Here is a 19,283-nt window from a genome sequence, read left to right on the forward strand (position 1 = left end):
TAGGTTTTCATTAGCATCGTCAGGCAAGTAAATATTCCTCCAACTCAGATGATTAATCTCTGCTTGTTTTCAGCCAAAAAGAGTCCTTCTGACTCTATTTTTTAATAAAAAATCCCCAGCTTCATTTTAATCCAATTCCATACTTTACACTTCGGTACCTTGCTAATAAGAAGAAATGTCTGTCTGTCCCCCAGCCCTCCTATATTTGCATTGGTGGTGTTGTTTTACAGATCTTTTTATTATCATTTGCACTAAAACACAAGGATTTTAGCTTCAAAACTAATTTTGTGTTAAATCAATTCCTTGCATTTTCTTAACTTTTAAAAATTTATTTTGCTATGTATATAAAATAAAGCAAAGGTATCCACACACTAGCATGTGAAAAAATATACAAAAAAAAAGTGTAACTAAACACTCAGAGTTGAGTACTATATAGAACACCTTTGCATTTAACAATACAAATATCCTGTCTGAAAATCACATACAAGGAGTCCAAATTATTCTGGGTGAATATTTTTCGAAGGTCATAAGGGAGAAGATTGCTAGATCTTATTCCTACAGGAAACTGATATATGCACAGATGTTTTGTTACCTAGCAACATAGGACCCTATCTGTTATTTACTCCATTTCTCTGATCTTACTATAGTCAATGGAGGAAACATGACAGACTTTAGGTGTACTGAATCCTTAATCTCTGGTTCAGCAGGTCAAGAAAGGAATGGAAAATGTGTAATTGTATATTTGGTTCTGGATAAATATTATGAAAGGCTGCACATGGCAAGAACCAGTCCCTATTATTAGCTAGTATTTCACAGGAGTCAAAAATGTGTTAAAAGTCTTTACAGATTACATGAGTAAGAAGAAAACAGAAGTCAAAACAAAAATAATTTTACACCTTACAACCCCAGCTGTTGTAATTAAAACTAGGGATTTACAAAAGGTTCTACTGAAGTGACAGCAGGGATAATAGTGTCCTTTTTTCAGTCTTACAATACAGTGAGTATCATAGGATATACACTTGTAAGAAAAGCTAATAATGTTAGGAAGCTTGTCAGGGAGTCATAACAGTCACAATTAGGAAAAAATATGCCTACATTTTTACTTTCATAGGTATGGGTATGCTTCCATAGCTCTGACATCACACAGTTTTCTTTCTAAGCAAAGATCAATCACTAACCTCTAAAAAGACACTACAAAAAGGTTGTGATCCAAAACTTTTTCAAATAAAGCTTTTTCTGGGAACTGACTAGGGGATGCTTGGTGTAGAGTTCCAGGAAATTTTAATTTCTACATGCTCATGTGCCTGTATCTGTGGGTATCTTCTGGATGTGTGGTTTAATTTCATGATGGAAAAGAGGGTCAATCCCTCTGTTATTTTGGGTCTCCCATGAATAGTGATGTGGTTTTGTGGGCTCTCAGAGAATCTTGGAAGTTCTCTAATCTTTTGCAAACAGGAAAACTCTCCAGAAGCAAAGATTTCAGACTAACTGTAATCTGTAATCTCTATCTTTAGTGGAAAAATCCCAATGACGTGTGTATGGTGTGGGTTTAGGGCCTGATCTTCCATCCATGTGAATCTTCTGTTTAAGACCATTTTTTATGGCTACTGCTGGACAAAATAGTCTAGAGAGTTTGTTCCTCAGATATCAGTCAGGCAGCATACTGACACATGTCTTTTTTGGATCCTGTCTCAGGAATGTTATATCAGCAGAAGGGTTAAAACATAATGGCTACACTGGGCTATTTAGGGTCTTTAATCCTTTCAAAGGCACTATAGTAAGCACTGATGTAATTTATGGCATTGTGTACAGGAAGTGCAGCAAATCTCTGGACCTGGAAATCCATTATGTGCTTCAAGTGCCTGAGAAAACATGGGGTTCACTGAAATCAGGGATTACCTGAAGAATAAATCAGTACTTAGCCCTGAAAAAGGACAACAACTAGCACCAAAAGGTTTGCAAAAACTTTAATAGGAGGGCAGAGCAGCTTTATCATGTTGGTAGATGAGGATGAACACCAAGAGAAAATGGGTTATTCTTGAAACCAGCAAAAGCATTGAACCAGATCAATACCAAAACTGGCTCCCTACCTCATGAAAACAAAGTATATATTTAATTAAAAAATTTCAATTCAGGGTAAAAATCATAAATTTTGAATATTTCTTTTCCCAAAGAAGACAGAGCGCTTTTCCTTATTTGTAATCTTTTGTAGTTGTTTAATTTTTGTATGTGTATCTACAACTCAAAGCAAAATAATTTTGGAATGAAAATTTGAACTTTTAATTGAGAAGTCTCACACTAGGATTTTAAAGTTTAGAAATTTGATCCTCAAACACTTTTTTATTTCATCTAAATTAAATACTGCATGAATCAAAATAGTTAATTGTTTCTGTTGCTAAGCTGATGTTTTCTGATGGAAAATTCTTAGGAATTTTATTTCCCAAGTGGAACTAGTCATGAGACACTGAACTTCTGGCTCTGGCACACTGTTTCCAGGGGACTTCTGGAAGCAATGATATCAGACTTCTATCACTGCTGCTCTCTTGTGAGTGTACTCAATAAGTACTCAATAAGCAAAACAATAAAACTACTGAAAATGGCTAATACCTGCATCATAGGCCTTCATTGCCTTACCTTTTAACAGTAATGACTTCCCTATTCCTTATCTTTCTTTCTTGTTATAGCATCTTACCTCCCTCATCAGTGCAAAAAAACAAGGAGGATAATCCTGCCAGGTACGGAATGCCTTTGATTCATATTAAATTGAGGAGAAGGAGATCACACAGCAAATCTCCTGAACAGCTGCTGAAGTGACACGGAGGTCCTGCGTGCTTTGGAGAGTCAAGCATTGATGTAGCTGTGGTTTCACAGCTCATTTTCTGACAAGCAAGTTTTCAGGAACGGTGGCAATGAGACCTTGCTTTGCTGTATCTCTGCAGCTCCACCAATGCCTGCAATCAGGGCAATTTATGAGTGCAAAACCTAAGGCCAAGCGACAATGCTTTGGTTCTTTCCTGCAGTGGAGCTATGCAGCCACAGAGTGAGTCTCCTGGCAGTACAAAGCTTTCCTTGGAACTTTTGACCCTTTTTTAAATTAGGAACCATGTTTTATGTGTTTTATATAGCATGTTTCCTTTTTTTTAAGTGTTCTGGATTACTGCTGCAAAAATTCCTCCTGTAATATTGTCCTGCTAATTGGTAGCCCAGAAGGAACTGAAAGAATCAGCCTAGCAAAAGCAATCAAAATTCCTATAATCCAGGAAATAGAAGAGCAAAGAATCCAAAACAAATACACTTAAAGATCCTCAGTGGCAATTAGAGAAGATGGCAGTTAAAGACAAGAATTATGAATATCTGCATCACTGTAGTAGGCCTAAATTTTCATCAGCAGTCCTACTATATATATTATTTTTTTCAGTTAAACACTTTGCTAAATCCTTGCTACATTAGGAGGATAGGACCTTTCAGAAGGTCATTTTTTTTTCTTAATTATTTCTCAAAGAGACTATTATGTAGAGTGGACAGTTAATGAAAAATAATTGAAAATTTAATTTAATTCTCAAGAATCATGAAATTAAAAAGAAAACAAGCTCTGGTTATTCTGCAAATTGAGAAGTGCAACATTACCCTGAATTACAGTAATGTGGTCAATTTGTATGGTATGACAAATTATGATTCAATGTTTCAGATAAAGATCAGCTGGTAAACTTTTTTAATTGTACAATTTTACTGAGCAACGTTTGCCACAGTCCTGCAAATAACATCAATATTCTTTGTGCAGTTAGTTGGTAAAAGTTGGGAGTAGATGAATCCCTGTTCAGCCCCAGCTAGTGAAGATAATATTTTGTGGATATTGGCTTCTTACTACTACTGTTACCAATATTGATCTTGGCTAACCACTGCAGTACACTGAAATCAATTCAGCTACATTCCTTGGAGTCACCTAAAACTAGAGCACTCCATTGTTGAATCAAGTCCATTGACTTGAAATAGCTTTATTTGCACTGGAATGTTAACAAGACACAGAGATAGCAGTTGAATGCTAACAAAACACAGACAAATAGGGGCAGTCTCCCTTTTCATGACTCAGAAGCACACACAGAAAGAATCTGGTGGGGTTTGTGCTTGAAATAAGAGGATCTGAAACAAAAGAAATGTTTTCCTCTAAGTAGTTTCCTTTACACCCTAGAGGCAGAGTGTGGGAGAATGTGGTTCTATGTATGAACTGATTTAACTGTGGAAGTGACATCATGAACCTGAACCAGCCCAGGCTGGTGTTAGGTTTGGTGTCACTTGGTGTCAGAAATGTGCTATTTTACTTGAGGTGCCTCATATCCAAACAGAGATTATTTTGTAGATAAAGATCTGAAACACCCAGTGTGTAAGCACCCAGTGCATATGTGTTACAGAGGTTAGAAGGTCATCAAGCATGACCACCATATGCCCTATCTCTGTTCATTACCACAATTTAAATGTTTCTGCTGCTCCTGGGACTTAGCAGTAGTAGGAGATTTTTATGGAATCATTGAAAAATGTTTGCTTTGGACTGTTTTAGCTCTGTCTTTAGACAGTTATGCATTTGAAGGTTTGTACTGTCTTCTATACTTTGCAAGTGAAGCAAGCTGTCAGATAAAGTGAGACAGCCCTTAGTCCCTACTCATATGCCAGGGAGTAACCTCGCAAATTTGTCCCTAGTAAAGCAATAGAGATCTGCCTCCACTAAAACTTGATGGTGATAGAGTTGATACATCTTTTTACAGAAAATATATTGTTTTGGACAATTAGGGTTTAATCTAAAGTAGAGTTTAGTAATTATTATTTATGCTATTTTATTTTATTAACCTACATGTACTTGTATCGTATTTTTCATTATTATGAATTTACATACATCAAATGCTTGAATATACATATGTGTACATCAACATATACATAAATATAAATATATAGATATATATACAAATACATAGATGTATTTAGCTTTTTGTATACACATACAAAAGAGAATCTGGTGAGTTGCTATGTGGCCTACTAACAAATATATTTGGTTACTTTGTTCCTCAAATAGCAGAGTTTCTTTTATTCTGCTGTACTAAGATCCTTCCTTTATTCACTAATCCACCTTTATCTGTGTCTTAAATCCAACAGGATGTAGAGAATATTGTACTGGAAATAATGCAGACTGCAGATTTAAACCACTAGAAAAAAATAAAAAAACAAAACCACAGCCCTCTTGGATAAAACCAGCTTTCCTGGACAAATGTCTTTTTGTTGGTTTCTTTCTTTTTAATTGTCCCACTTGAATGGCTGTTAAAAATTTTTAGAGTATATGCTGTACTTGGTGAATCAAAATGAGTTAATACTTTTGCAATGGGATTTTTTAATTTTTCAGAGCTCAAAACTACAACCACCTTCTTCTTCTACATGGTACATAAAAGATGCCAAAGCACCTCTGATTTCTTAGGATGGCTTTCACTGCAGCTTAAAGCAAGGTCCCTTTCTAAACAGAGATATTAAACTGGTCTGCTGGTACAAATCTTTGTTTTAGCACCAGTTCTTTCAGGCCTGAATTCATTGTTCCACTCTTCTGCTCTAGCCCAGCGAGTTCCTCTTTCTAGGTTCTTCAGGTTGGGCCATGACTATCATGGCACATCCATCCCCTGAGTCTTAAAGTGATTAGCTGTCTTCCTGATCTGGACTAGTTTGTGTCTCTGACTGTGTCCTGGGATGTTCACTGCCAGTAAAGGGAATGGGATCTCAGCACCAAAGTTGTCCTCAGAGTAGGGATCAAATCTACAAGATATCACCGGGCTGCAAAAATGTTAAACAAAACTCCAAGTATTTTTAATTTCTAGCTTGATGCCATTGAGATGTAGCATTCTGCCTGTTTCTTGCAAGTGATAAACCGTAATTAACTTGTTTATTGATAACTGCCAAATTATTTTGATTACATCTGATGGGATAATGTTGTTTAGCTTTCTTATTTGCATATGTTTTTTAACCAGAGACATCAAAGTTACTTCACATCTGTTATCAAACTGAGAGGAACACACACTTCTATGCAGATAAATAGACAGAATTCCTATCCTTCTAGCAAGTATGTTTTGTTGTTACTAACATCTGCGTTATTCCCAGGCAATATTGTTACTAATAAGTCATTAAAAAATACTTTCCTTTTATACATTTTAGTCTTTAAAAAAGAATTACATTAATTTTCTCAGACAGTAAAACTAGTGGATTTATATCTGTGCAAGAAAAAAAATACAAAAAGCATCTAGTTCTTTCCCCCTAATACTTTCTAGTATTATCCCCCTAATCAATCTAATTCTTGACCTAAAGACACTGCTTAAGCAATATATCAGTTTGTTTACATGTGGGTGAGCAACACAATGCTTCATGTATTTAAGATCTTATTAGATTAATATTACTGTCCCAAACCATATTTTTTTTTAATATTGATGGGTTTTTTTGTTCTCCTTTCCTCCTTCCTCCTCTGTCTTCTCTCCTCTCTGGCTTTCTCTCTCTTTCACACACCCACTCACTTTCTCTCCTTAACAGACAGAAGGTCACTGGAAGAGGAAAAGCGACAAACAAAGCTCCCATCCAGTCATAGTCTGAACCCTGTGATTTGCTCATTAGTTTATTTCTCATATTCATTTAGGCTCATTTTTTATTCTATCAATATTGTTTTAGCAATCAGTTATGCCAAATGCTTAAGAAGAGGTTTCTTAAATGCAGTAAAAAATATTTAATAGGCAGATTTTAGAAATTTATGAAAAAAAAATGCGTAAAGGTCAACTACTATTGTGCATTTCTGTCAGAAAAGTGCTGTTTTAGCAATTATTCTGACTTTAGTTTTCAAACTCCTTCCTGAACTGAAGATGGCATCACCAAGCCAAAAATGTCCTACAGGTCTTTCTTCACATTGTTCAGATATTAAAAAAATAAAAAAAAAAATCCCGTGCCCCCAAGACTTCATATATCTCTGTATTACTTTGATTCTGCAAAGTACTGAACATCTCTGTTTTCCCAAGGATTCTCTGGGAATTGTGAATACTTTATGTCTTTTGGGATCAGCTTTCATATTAATTATGTTACAAAACCAACCTTACCAGACCCAAAAGAAAACCTCAGACCAAACCCAGAACCAAGCACCACAAATCCAGCCAAGGATGCTTAAAGACTTGGAAAGAGTTCTAAGAAACTACAGTGTTGTTTGGGGGTTGTTTTTATCACTTACAGAATCTACATTTGTAAAAGAATGTTTGGAATATAAAATCTGTGCTTCTGTATGTTTATAATGTTTACAATGGATAGATAAAATTACCAGGTTTAAACTTTTATCAGTAGCACATCTATACTGTTTTGTTTTTTTTTTTTTATCAAGAGAACTTGTTCAGAGATTTCCTAAGGCTACCTAAGTGCTTTGCAAAGAAAATAAATATTATTGCCCTGAACTACATGCAAAGATCAAAATCACTTTTTAAAAGTCAATGAAATAAACATCACATATCTTCTTCTGATTTAATGACTAGGTCTTTGAGCATGTATGAGTAAATTATATAGATCCTTAGCTCCTTTTCAAGTTGTCTCTGACTTCCAGGTAAACTTGGGTGTTTGTTCTTTGGTTTCATTCTAACATATGTAAATATCAAATCTTTGGAGTAGGGGCACGTGACAAGAAAAATGTTCATTTTAATGGTCTATTTTCTAGAAAATTCACATTAGTGTTGGGGTTAACTATAGCTATGATGATGTGGACCAGCTTCAGTAGTGGGCCCCTGGGAATCTCATGAGGCAATGTGCCAAGTGCTGCACCTGGGCTGGTGCAACCTCTGGCATCAACACAGGCTGGGGATGAACAGATGCAGAGCAGCCCTGCAGAGAGGGGCTTGGGGGTGCTGGTGGGTGAGAGGCTGGGCATGACCCAGCCATGGGCACTCACAGCCCAGAAAGCCAAACGTGTCCTGGGCTGCATCCAAAGCAGCGTGGGCAGCAGGGACAGGGAGGGGACTCTGCCCCTCTGCTCTGCTCTGGTGAGAGCCCATCTGCAGTGCTGCATCAGCTCTGGGGTCCCCAACAAGTTGAAGTTGAATAACTTCAACATATTTAACTTGAATAAGTTGAAGTTATTCAATCTGGAGAACAGAAGGCTCTGGGGTGACTTACTGTGGCCTTTCAGTACATAGAGAGGGCTGACAAGAAAGCTGTAGAGGTACTTTTTACAAGGACATGTAGTGATAAGATATTACAAGGGCTAATGACTTTCAGTGGGAAAGTAGATTCAGATTGGAAATTAGTAAGAAGTTCTTTACTGGAAGGGTGTTCAAGCATTGAAACAGGTTGCCCAGAGAAGCTGTGAATGTCTGGAAGTGTTCAAGGACAGGTTGGATGGGGTCCTTGAGCACCCCAGTCTAATGGAAGATGTCCCTCTTCATGGCAAGGATGTTGGCACTGGGTGATCTTTAGGGTCCCTTCCTACTGAACCCCTTCTGTGAGTCTATGATCTTACATGGTTTTGTAATAAATCCTAATTTTCAAGTTTCCTACACCTTTATCAAACCAAAACTGTTAGTCTATTATTTTTTATCAATATGTTGGACTGGATATTTGAAAGATAAAAATACACTATGAAAAAAAGATCAAGAATTCCTAGTCTGCTGAAGAAAAATGTGAAACTTGTCAGTTTCTCATTTCCACTCAGGAGGCCTTCCTGAGTGATGTTTTGCCTTTTAGCTTCTTTGTAAAACCTTGAGAGCTTCTAAGCCATAACAAAATCCCATTATATCTACTGAGCTAGGTGGTAATAGCTAAATTATAGTTTTGTATTACATGCAGACTGGACAGAGAGACCATAATAAACATTGTACTATACTGGATAAATTGTCCATCTAACTCTATATCCTTTTCTTCACAGTGACCAATATTAATTAAGGTGCTTTTTTTGCAGTAGCACGGAGGTGTAGCTTGACAGCTTAAAAGAACAATTGAAAGATTGGCCTATTTTTTGTCTCCTGTCCTTTTGTGTGATTTTTTTGTGGCTGCTGCTGCTTAAGCAGATTACACACTGGATGTCTCCACGCAAATTTTCTAAAAGGTTGGCATTTTAGTGGTTTATCTATTTATTAATCATTTTTTAATTAAGAAAAAGGACACATTCATCTCTTAAGCAGTAGCTGGAATCTCCTAGCAACAGCAATGTCATTAAGATGTAATTTCTTTTTTTACTTTTAATCATTACTCTTTTAAATATTCTTGACTCTTTAGAGTGTCTGAATTTAAATACTACTTTGCGATAAGATTGAGATCTTAAAAAAGATTGATTTCTTTGGTGTCAACAAGATTATGCTAACTTATAAAATAGATAATATTTTAAATGTTTGTAATAAATAGTGTATGGAAGAAAATGCTCCTAAAAATTCACACAAAATCATATATTAAATGAGTTTTGTAATAATTAGGAAAATTGCTTTCCAAGCATAATTTTAATGAGTCAAGATTCAGAACAATAAAGCTACTGATACACATAATATAGTCAATAAAATCATACTTTTATGACAGTCATCAACATAGCACTCTTTCGTTTCACCCTTCATTTCTCTCTTATATGTTGGTAGAGCTGTAAAAGAGAAAATAAGTGAACAGCCCTCTGCAATACTGAAAGGTGAGAAATAACAATGTAACAGTCTTTTTGTATATTTATCCTTTCAAAGGAAATTTTGAAGATACAATGTAATGACTTGTTTATTCCACTTCAAAAAAATTTTCCTATTTTTATATTGAACTACACCTAGATGATAACTTGCTGTTCGACTCTTCTTGAAATACTGTAATGAGTGAAAATATTTCAACATTATTTTTGTTCACAAAGGACTGAAAAAAACCCAGACTTTAAAAAAAAAGTTAAAACACGTCTATATTTTTTCAATAAAATATTATTTTTTATAAACATCCTCTTTATGTCATTTAATCTCTTGAATGACCTTAGCCACATCTAGATATAGTCATCTAAAATGAAGATAGTTTTAGTGTAAATTGATGTAAACAGTTAAGGATCTTTGAAATAAAGTGTCATGAAAAATACTTTCCCAACACAATTTATTCTACTTGTTCTGAAAATATTTTAGTACAACCTGAATGATTAATTTCTCTCTATTGACTGTAAAGATGCTTTGGTGCATACTTCAGACAGAATATTAAAGGTTAAGGTTATCACTAGACTGCTGAAATGTTCCATCTTAGATTTACTTCAGTTTGAGTTTTAAAAGCTAAGTTTAAAAACAGAAAAATATTTTATTCAAGTTATTTAAATATGTAATCACTACAAAACAATTTTGCAATCTCTCCCCACTTTGCTTCTGAAAAAGGGGTAGAAACTATAGTGATTAAGAAAAAAAAGATTTAATCAAAATTTGAATTTTTTTTCATATCCTGGCAATAAGAGCTAAAAAGAAATAAACCACTTGCTCAAATAAATGTATTTTTTACCCTTTCATCTCTTTTGATTTTCAGAAAACCACAAAATAAGGAGCTGTTACTCTGAGTCTTCATAGAAAAAGCCTTATATTCTCATCTCTTTTTCACTTTGCTTTGGTTTTGCCTTACCTTTACTTGACCTTGCATTGTTGGAATGAAAGTACACAAGTTATTGAGTCAGTCCTCAATAACTTGAACTTTCATGATGAGTGTCACAGGGAAGGAAAATGAAGAAGAGTGTCAGGGAGAAGTAAAGTGGGTCTTTCAGCACCGACCCAGTGTGACCTCCTGCAGGTATTTCCCAATTGTGACACAAGAGTCCTTTGGCATGATGTTCCACATCCATAGAGAGGGCAGCATTGCTACATTTTAGTGATGTTACTCACATCCAGATGCTATAAAAATAAAAAAGGGCAGTGACTCTGTTGCTGGAGGGGTATGTTTGGACTGTGGGATGTCTGTGCTGCCTTTGCAGAAGGGTTAGGCCTCTCAATTTCTCTTGGAATTAATATACCTTTGTGAAGGCTCCTCAGATGTCTGGTGGCATGAACCACTCGTGTGTGCAGCAGAGCAGGTGTATGATGTCAGCTGACTTGACCAAGCCTCACTGATGTGGTTCTGCAGTGCAAATGCTGCACACTGTGCACCAAACAAAATGTCTATTTGAGAGCCAAACACAGTCACATGCATCCTAATGGACCATATAATAGTCCAGACCTAGTCTACAGCTTAGGATTTTTTTTCCCAGTTATAAATACTGAAACTCTAGGATGTAAATAAATATTCATGTGAATGAAGGTAAAACAGTAAAATTGAACATTATTTCAATCATGTATTAAATTATCCTGATTTTCCTCTACCTCTCAAACAGAGAACATGCTGGAAAAGTCCTTGTATATCCAAGTAAGCAAGGAACTACCATTCAAAGGAGAGAGTACAAGCCTACTTAATAGACAGTGGCCCAATTCTTACTGCAAGTATTGCAAGCAAACATGAAGTAAGCTATTTTAAAGTAACTTCTGCAGAAGTTATGACAGATTTGAAAATTTTAAGTATCTATGTAGCTAATGGAGTGAGTATTTATGTCATTTAAATTATATCGTTTAAGTCTTGCTGACAAAGCAATGACCTATTATACCCATAAAATTGAAAAAGATTGAAGAGAAGATATTTTGTATTAGTTTGCCTGGAATCTGACTGTAAGCATAACTATTTGTGAGATACTTCATTTTGTGATGTCACTAATGGCATAACCAGCAACAAAGTCTGAGCGCTTGGGCACAGGTATATAAACTGTACATTTAAATGTAATCTGTAATTACAAGAGATAAAAGGAGACTTCTTGATGTAACTATGCAAACAGGGTACAATAAAATTAATGTATAAGGTATAAACTGAAGAATATGAACAGTAGTTATGGAAAAGGCAGGAAACATGGCTGGCAAAATGAAAAAGTTTTGCTCCTGGAAGTAAGATAATCTGTACTGGAAACAGATGACATTCAATCTTTCTTTAGGGGAGGTTGTGAGGATCATAAAAATACCATGGGCACATAAAGAAAGGAAAGAAAGGAAAGAAAGCAAAGAAAGGAAAGAAAGGAAAGAAAGGAAAGAAAGGAAGAAAAAGAAAGAAAGACTCTTGAATTTGATTTTCTGTAGACCTCAGTATGTAGTCATCCTCATTAGGATCACTCCTTGGCCACCTCAGCAGCAATGCTGACTTGGCCCTCTCATCAACCCAGGAAGGACAGAACTGTTTGTGGCCTGCAATATGAACTGAATCAATAAAAATGATCACAGTTAAATAAAAAGGCTCAAGAAGTTAAAATTAGTGCCTAGAGGTTAGGAAGGCAGTAAGGGATATCTCAGATCAGCTTTGCCCATGTAGAAAAAAAATAACCAACTACACCCTGAGACACCCCTGCAATACTCTGGCTTTACATCAGAGTAATACATTGGAAATCATTTGGGATGCTGCGATGTAAAATCGGGCACTACAATGATTAATCGGGTCACCAGCCTCTTCTCCCTTATGTCTCTAAAATGTTATTTAATTAAAACTAAAATGCCACGTGGGATTGGTCCCAGGGTATGGTTTCTAGGCATTGCATAAATAGGAAGAAGGTATTATTCTATTGTTAATGATGTTTCATCTACTCAGTCTTTCTCCTGTCTGCTGATGCACAGCAATTCTCCTTTTAATATGCAGACACTACTGCATGCTGACTTAATAGATAATTTCAGAAAAGTTTTCAGAAAATTTCTATCATAAAATTCCAATTCACATGAATTGATAGTTTATTTCAGATTTCTGTTTTTGAACCATGCTTAAAAATACTACTTTGGTTTGCATCTTTACCTAGGTTGGTTGATTTTTTTTTTTTAATAGCAGAATAAAGGAATTAACGTTTCCTGAAAACAAAACCACTTCTCCAGAGTTCTATGATTAAACAGTGTTTTTAATTTTTTTCGAGATGTTTTTTAGATGAGAGGATATTTGTGTTTCACATGCTTTAGCATTCAGCTCTGAAATCCTTACTTTTTGAAGTCTGAATTCTGAAGTCTGTTTCCCAAATTAAAATAATTGCATTACATAGAATTAAGATGTGAACTAATAAGAAAACCAAGGTTTGGTATTACTGTCACACCACATAGCTACATAAGGCCTCCAGAAAGAAAATGACTGGCATATGAAACCTTTGATGCATAAAATCAAGTCTGAGAGAGAAGGAGAAGGATAGAGGAAGCCTTTTGTTTAGTTTAGTTTTGTTTTGTTTTTTGACTAGGTTTTTTTCTATAAATCAGTAGTTCTGTGTCTGTGAAATACTGGGGTAGAAGGCAGGGCTGAGCCTTCTGAGACTTGGGTCTATTTCTAGTGCTATCAACGGCTTGACATGTGACCTTCCCAAGGTCAGTGCTTGTGTTTTCCAATCTGTTGAGCAAATAAAATTATATTGTGCTCCCCTGGAAAAGCCTCTGAGATGGGTTGACAAAAAGAGAAAGAACTGGTTATTACTCTTACATAAGATTTGACTTTTTTTGGTTGTATCCCTGAGTAATGATGATAGTCATTCAGTCACCATGTTTGTTCATCACAGATTTCAAAGGACCTTTGGGCTCCCACTTACTTATAATATCTTCCACTTCCTCTAACTAATAAACTGAAGCATGGGAAAGAGAAATGAGTTGCGCAGTCATGTCAGCAAACTAGCAAACTATTGGTGGAGGCAGGTCTTTGCCTCAGTTCTTCATTCTGAGAAGCATTTTCTGTTTCATTATTAAACAATGAAAATAAGTTATAGTTAGAGAGAGCAGAGGCATAAGCTCCTATCTGCTTTTTTCCATTTATATGATCTTTATGTTGCTCTGAGACTGTGCTAGGAAAATGGCTAAGAAAATAATTAATTATTGAAAACACATTATGGATCTATTATTCAAGCTGATGTTATTCAGTAGGATTACTTGTGTAAGCAATAGATTGAAAGTTTGGACAGTTTCTTTCCTGCAGGATTTTTTTTTTTTTGGTTGAGAAAGATACTTTTTAATGTCTTGTCTATATCTAAATGACACTGATTTTTTGTCTCATGTCTCATCACTAAAGCTTTTATAAAATGATGAAAGTAATTTTTAACTAACTTTAAATTGTATGTAAATTGTATGAATGAGTGTTACTAAACTACCTAAGTCACTTGAATATGTTGCAAAGTAACCAGCTGTTTCAACCTTTTGCTTGTGCTCAGTCAGACATGGGACACTCTTAGGGAAAGAATGAAATAAGCAAGCAATCAAAACCACAAAGAGGTCATATAGCAAAACTGCAGTACTATATTGTGTATTGATCATGCTACATGGAAGTCATGTCTTGCAGGATGTTGAGAATTGTTGTAACAAGGTACTTAAAATGATAATGCTGGAATCTTAAGAAAAAAAAATTTGCTGAGATTAGACTCTGGTGCAAATGTTATCACTTCTTATTAAAGGCTGCAATGTTATACTAGTACATTTAGCTGGCTAAAAGAACAAATATTTCTCACAGCTCCAGTTAATTTCATTGTAATGTTTTTCCCCAGCCTAAATGTATGTCTTTTATCACAGAGTGAAAAAAAGAATTCTGTGTACTTCAGTGCTGCAGTGCCAAATGCTGCAATGCCAAACTTGGGAAGACAAAGCCTGGAGTGAAATCCCGGTCCCCAAGTCAGCAACCAACCATCTTACGTATTGCTCTGGAAAAGGCAGAACTAGGACTTCATGTCAGGACTGAGAGCAAGGAAGATGCAGCTGGGAGCACATTTCAAGTGAAATGCTGCAGTGAAATCTCAGTTCACGTTCTGAGGTCAGGGCTGCAGCAAAACCATCTCTCTCCATCTGGGCTCCTCAACTTGAAATTCTCCACTGAAAACAGACAACCCACTTCTGTTGTGTCAAAGTTTTAAAGTGTGTGTGTGAGTCTGTGTGTGTATGTGTGAGAGTGAGTTTTGAGATGAGAGGAATAAAAGGAGGTGGGTGACTCAGCTCAGCTCCCTATCACTCTCCTTCTAACCAACAGCACAGTGGGCAGAATAAACTTTCCCAGAGGAGACACAGGGTCAAATCACTATTAATTTGGAAGGAGATTAATTCTGTGCCTTTAGTAACCCTTATATTTGAACAAAAGGCCACTCCAGAAGGCCATAGGCTGCAGGAAAAGAAAGAGGAAATGAAAAAGAAAAATTAAAGAGAGAGAAAAAAAGAAAAATTAAAGAGAGAAAGAAAGATAAAGTATAAATGTCTGTCTGAATTGACTCCTTTACCAAACATCTATTCTGTATACTCTCACCAATAAGTACAGTAGCTGTGGGCCTTGTTCCTGTTCTAAGAACTGCTAGAACAGGTGCTTTAGTGACTTTAATCCAAGCAATCATAGTAGAAACTGGGTCAGAAACTCAGATCAATATATATATTTTAAATAGGAAATTCTGGTCAGGACCTTGGCCTGGCCTGCTCACTAAATACACCTCTTTCTTCCGCATCATCAGGATTTCAATGACTACACGGGTTTTATGGCAGACTACACACAAGATGGATGCAAAATCTGTCCATATTTCTGACTCCTATTTCCTTTTCTGACACCTAAGGTTTTAACCTTTTAAGATTAACCTTGTGACCTATTCAGCCACTATTTCCAACACAAAATTGCCTCAAGTCTGATGACAATGTATACTGGAGAAGAATGTTGATGGGTTTTGCTACCAGCTCCATAATCTAAACATCTGATATGTGAAGTATATTACATCAAGCTCAGTCTCACATGAAAGCACAAAGCAAGCAAGTCCTCCCAGGCCTGTGCACCCTGGCAAGTGCTGCAACTCATGCTCCCTTACTGCCTTTTCATGGTTCAAGGGATCTCAAAATTATTTTTCCTGTAAAGTAGAACAGCTGCAGCAAGAGGGTTGGTAGCCCAGTGTTTGAGGGTATGAGCCAAGAAAGAAAAACATGTGGGCTGGCTCTTACACTGCAGAAGATAGAGAACTTTTTATTTTCTCATCATGAGCCAGTCTCCTACTCACTAGATAGAAGGAGGCAAACCACTTCTCTAAGTTTCTTTTCTTTTTTTTTTTTTTTTTAGTCATCATCATCCGCTACTGCATCATTTAGCAAAGCTCCGTCTGGTGAACATACCACAGGGAGACTTGGAACGCACTCACATGCCATTACCCTTAGAAAAATCAAAAATGAAGGAGAAAATTATCTCGTTTTGGAAACCTCGTTAGGTCTAATTGCAGTTCAGCTAGGAATCCAGTAGCTATGTGAGAAGACTGGTCTGTGAAATATACTGAGATAGAAAATTCTGAGGAGATCCTGATATTACTTTAAACCCTTCTACCCTTAGTTAGAACTTGTTTATTTGAGCTGGTTTAAAGTCATTGTATACACTGAAATGCATAGTTTCTGCAGGAGCTGCAACATATGGCAGCATCTATGTTAACTACCAGGCTGTGTTAAATTCCACAGTCAAAGCCTGAACAAAGACATAATTTCAAATTAAAAAATGATCCTATAACTCTTTTATTTGCTGGTCTTTCATGATTTGTAGTGCACAAATGTTTACATGCATAGGTATATATGTATGTGTGTGTGTGTGTGTGCGTATCCACATATCACATCATGTCTACAATGTAGGATGTCTTTATACCTCCATAGAAATAATGAAGCCAGTTTTACAGTACATAGCACAAACACTGAAATCAGGATATCTACCATAATAATTTCTTTCTTCTCTAGAACCTTTGCAGATGGTCTGAGTTCTGCTCTGCAAGTTCTACAGTGTTAGATGAAGTAACTAGCTTTTTCACATGTTGCAAAGTAGCACAAATATACCCTTACCCAGTGTTACTTACATAGCCATAGCAACAAGGAGATGGGAGATTACTAATTGGGAAAACGAAGAAGTATCCCACTACCTTTTCCTATTTCAAGAAACTTTCCATATTATGAGTAAACCCATTTCTATTCAAAATGGCTTCATTTAGCTTGTATGTAGTTAAATATGGACTTTACACCCAGAGGAAAGGTATAAGTAGTCAACTCATTGTTTTAGGCTTCTAGAATTTGCAGACAGAAACATGAGGTAAAAGATAACAGTCAAGGACAATATACTTGTATGCTCTTTCCCTTATCTGATCTTCTGGATAATTTAGAGAGGATTATGTGAGTTCTGTTTATACAACCTGTATATGGGTTGTAAACTGGGATGCATATACTGAATTTTAAAGACCCAGACTAACTGGCACTTCAACACTGTATGGTCTCTCACTTTACCACACTCTCTAAGTAACAGAGTAAAACATTTCAGCTCCCAATCAACCTGACCCAGGAATAGGTATTTCTTTAAAACTATTAAAGGCAGGCCTCTTATCCTTAGATACATGTTTCCAAACTTAATTCAATAAGATGAAAAAAACTAGAAATTTGGGATTATGACACTGAGTAATGGTAGATTAATTTTCTGGGTCTTTCTGTGTAGCTTCACTCACAGAATAAAAACCTTCCGACATCAAGTCTAAAATGGATGATGCCTTTTTCTTCCACTCTGAATTGTCTCCTATATGTTAACTTTTGCATAGCAGATGCTCTCTAAATACACATATTTTAAATATAAGACACCAATCTCCAAAGTATACAGTTGAAAATACAATGGCTTTCTTAGATAAATACTTCTTTGGAAGATACATAGCATCCATAAACAGTCCTATTTCTTCTGGCTTACTTATTACTTTTTGTGTTTTAACCCCTTTGAAATTCCAGGTCCCCAGATGGCTTCCATCAGTTCCCACCTCTCAGCAGATCCTTTGTAAGAAGCAGGCAATCTGTCCTTCATGCTTTGACAATAGGTCATTGTCTCCTTCCATTCATTCAATTCATACTTATTTATTTAATATCTTGTTAATGTTCAGGTCCTCTGGTTGCATTTTGATTGTTTTTACGGTGCCTGAGCAATTTTAATAACATAAAAGTAAAGATGCTTGGAAGTTTTATTCTAAGGCAGGGGGAGAGCAAGTCCCCCTGCCCCACATCTCAGTGAGTCTTCACCAGGCTCCAGATATTCAGTCTTTCCTCTGCAAAGACTTTGTTCACAGCAATCTTGTCACTACTGCTGAAACCAAGTAAATTCATCCTTGACCCTTGCCCTGACCCTTTTCCTTTCCTTTCCTCTGACTGTCCTGCTTCTCTCTGTGGATTGTCCTAGGACTGCCTTGCCTCCAGTTCCCCTTGCACTTTGAGGCTGCAATTTTTGATCAATAGAAGGTTTCCAGACAGCCTTGCACCTCCACTCTTCCACCCTGACATCACTGAGAGACAAAGTCAAAGAAACCACCAGGAGAAATGAATTAATGTGCCCCTTTTCTGTTTTTCTTTTCCTAGTGAAACCAACGATATATTTCTTGTGGTGCTTTCTGTCTCAGTGGCATTTTATCTCTTCTAGCCCATTTGTAATTTACTGGATAAGCTTTTTCAGGGTCAGGATTTCTCTCTTTCTCTCTGTTTTTTGGGGTTTTTTTCCTACTTCTGTCCCATTTCCTACCTCATTTCCCCGTCCCTTCCTAGTCCCTGGCCACCAGAACAAACCAAAAGACCAAATATTCATCCTGGGGACTTGAAATGGCCACGGTAACTGTTGTAACTTGTCTGTGGTCTAATCACATTAATTTGATAAGATCATCATCGGCAGGATGTCTAATTTATTTGCAAGCGGTAGCCAGGGAGAAGCTTTGACCAAATTAACATGCCGCCGGGACCAGGGGGTGCAGGCTCCATATGGCTCTCTGGATTTTCCTATAAATAACCCTCCTCCAGCCCACTCCCGCGGTTACGTCCCTACCAGTATGCCGCAAAGTTCACCAGCGGCGCCGGACTCGAGCGGCACAGCCCCGAGCTGCAGGAGGCACCAAGGGGCTGGGCTGTTTCTCCCGCCTTCGCGCCTCCTCCCCGTCCTCCTCCTCCTCCTCCTCCCGTCCTTCTCCCCCTCCCCCTCCTCCTCCTCTTCTTCCTCCTCCTTCTCCCCCTCCTCCTCCTCAGAGCAAGGCAGGGGAAACGCGGGTTTCCACTTGCACCACCAGAGGTGCAACTGGTTCTTCGCTCGTAGGCATCTGAAAGCCGTCCAAATGATGCAGAAACTTTTGCGTGCTTGGCTCCTGTCTTTAAGGCCAGGCACCGATTTTTCCGCTGTGTAATCTCTTTTGTCAGAAGGGTGGGAGCTGGGAAAGGGCAGCGGGGCGGGGGGGGGGGATGGAAGGGGCGAGAAGGAGGGTGTTGAGAGAAGCAGGCGTTTTA

At 37.0% G+C, this 19,283-nt stretch overlaps 1 long non-coding RNA gene across 1 annotated transcript in view; it reads right to left on the reverse strand.

Annotated features, from left to right (window-relative positions):
* The window catches only part of LOC139591846 (uncharacterized), a 114,946-nt gene extending 95,697 nt beyond the window's left edge, over positions 1–19,249 (reverse strand). Inside the window, exon 1 of the long non-coding RNA XR_011679777.1 lies at positions 18,832–19,249. This is a non-coding gene — a long non-coding RNA (uncharacterized lncRNA). The remainder of the gene's footprint in view (positions 1–18,831) is intronic.
* Between the last annotated feature and the right edge of the window lie 34 nt (positions 19,250–19,283).

The sequence above is a fragment of the Agelaius tricolor genome, unplaced genomic scaffold (assembly GCF_023055355.1).
Source record: "Agelaius tricolor isolate 1412-34295 unplaced genomic scaffold, bAgeTri1.0.p SCAF_7, whole genome shotgun sequence".
Lineage (NCBI taxonomy): Eukaryota > Metazoa > Chordata > Aves > Passeriformes > Icteridae > Agelaius > Agelaius tricolor.